Raw genomic sequence first — 2,673 nt, 5'->3', positions numbered from 1 at the left:
GATCTAGTCAGCCTAAAAGCGTGGGACTTGGTCAGCTTTCTGAATTAGTTTCAGCATGAGAGTATCTGAGTGGGATATCAGAATCAGGTTCGGGCATGAAGAGTTGCCCTTTAACACATGTAGCATGCAACAGATTTTCTGTGTCAGATGGGTTCTCACCTACTGGAAATACTCTGGTTAAGGAGAGGGGTGCTGGAGGCAAGACTGTACGTACCTCAGACACTGCAGTTGTTATTTGTGTCTTAATGATTTTCATCAGAAATAAAACAACTTTTATGAAAGGAATAGTGCCCAACAAGGTGTCCAATATCAGGAATTATGGCCACCATGGAGGCCTGAACTCAAGCCAGAGTCCTGCACTCAGTGGCGCCATATAGGGGAGAAAAGTTAGGACGATTCCAAGGGCCCCTGACTGACAGGGGCCCCAAAAATAGGTAAAAATTAATATAAAATTATTAAACCATCATCATTAAGATTTTTTTTTTCAAATATAGTAATAAAATTAATGATCTCTTTGTTTTTACTTGTTTTTGACAGTAAAAGTTAAATATCCCCATTGACCAAAAAGTAAACATCCATACTGACTGATTACCCCCCTGTATCGGCATGAAATGGTTTGGTCCTGTTTTAGCGCATTGGGTGACGGTGCCTTGTAGCAGTCAGCAGTTGCGCTGGAACGCTACAGTCATCATCATGCAACCTAGTACTAAAAGAAAATCCGGTTTTCAAAAAAGGAAAGAGAGAAAGGGGAGAGAGGAGAGACAAAAGAAAGGGTGTCAATATGTGACCCAGTTTTTCTCCAAGAAAGGTGGGTAGCCTATAGTCTGTGAGTGGTAGAAATTAACCTGTTAGCTTAATGTCTATAGTGAAATAAGCTAGCTACAGATTAGTGTTAGCCTATACATTTCACTCCTTTTTAACCTACATTTAATCAGTGCAGGTAAATGTTTAGTAAGATATTCATATTAAATCAGTTGTCCCTGCCCCTTTTACCAGACTCAACAAGAGATGAGTCAGAAGCAGCAGCCCTGTCTCCCCATAACTTTACCCCATCCCAATGAAGAAGGTGAGCAACATTGTGTTGAATGACATGCCAGTTAGCATCATTGCAGGGAGTCTGTGGCAATTTCTCTCTCTCTTGCTCTTTTTTACCATTACAAAAAAGAAAGTGAAATATTTTTTAATGACAGAAATTCAAATTATTTTTCCACATAATGATTATTATGAAACAAAAACAGCCTACAACTGTCTGTACTGGATGCTGGACAGTTGGAAACATGAAGTAGCCTGACTCAGCCTGTATTAAAGTTACAGGCAATATTAAGATAATCCAGTTAGATGCTTTCATTTAGATTGAATTATGGCCGTTAAATGACATCTATAGATACAAACTTTATTATTCCCTCATGAAGGGCAATTTATTTGAGCAGCTTGCGCGCGCACACACACACACACACACACACACACACACACACACATACAAAACCCAACAAAAAAATAAAAACATTTATCTAATGTATGTAATCTAGTGGTGATGATACAGAACTGTAGGTAATTTGGGTCAATGTAAATGTGTAAATGTGATCTTAATTTATTTTGATTGAAAAGTTAATGTATATTTAAGTTATTTTATTTTATTAAGTCTTTCATTAATGTTAAGAGAATTTTCCATTTTTACAGTAAAAGATGGCCTTTAGCACATTTTTTATGGCGGCTTTTAATCTTGCATCAAATAGTGAATTGTATACTGTATGCAGACTGTTGCATGTACAGCTCACTAGCAGTAAATATTGTACTGGTAGTATTGAACTACAAGAAGCAAGACAGTTGCAAGCCTTCAAAGTTAGAGTTATGTAAAGCTTTTAATGGGTCAGTTAGGTCCTAGAGATGTGGTGACAACAGCTGCGCAGGGGGAGCCCAATGTGATTTTTTTTCATGGGGACCAAAATTCCTGGCACTGGTCCATTCTTTAAAACCCGCACCTGCCCATACCCGTAAAGCTCAGTACCAGAACTGACCCGTTACCCATTATTAAACACACATAGGCTACAGTCACTCACATTAAGCTAGGCTCTCTGTTCTTGAATTAAAAATCCAGTGAAAGAAAAGTCTCTTTCACTGGCTGTGCTAGATGCCGGGATGATGAAAACATTGTGCTCAATCACTGCCAGGTTAGGAAACATTTTAGTGTGCTCATTCCACCACCAAAAAACTCAAAAGCATCCTCTTTGGGTGTTTTGAACCCAATGTAGGTTGCCACTTCATCCTTGGGCTGCAAAGTTTCAAGGCTGGAGTCCTCTACGTCGGTGATAATTGTGGCGATGGGGTCAAAGGTTCAACTTGTGTCACTGACTTTCAAAATAAAAGGAATTGCACCTTGGTAATAGTGATTTGATATCAAAATATTACACATACACTGCACATCTTTTTCATTTGTTTTATTTGGAAAATTAAAAAATATATTTTTGTTCTCACCCACTGCCAACCCGTATGTTGTTTATTTTTACCCATGATGTTATATATATATATATATATATATATATATATATATATATACAGTGGTGTGAAAAAGTGTTTGCCCCCTTCCTGATTTCTTACTTTTTTGCATGTTTTCCACACTTAAATGTTTCAGGTCATCAAACAAATTTAAACATTAGTCAAAGATAACACAAG

Source organism: Epinephelus moara, chromosome 19 (assembly GCF_006386435.1).
Source record: "Epinephelus moara isolate mb chromosome 19, YSFRI_EMoa_1.0, whole genome shotgun sequence".
Lineage (NCBI taxonomy): Eukaryota > Metazoa > Chordata > Actinopteri > Perciformes > Serranidae > Epinephelus > Epinephelus moara.
This window is presented reverse-complemented; position numbering follows the sequence as displayed.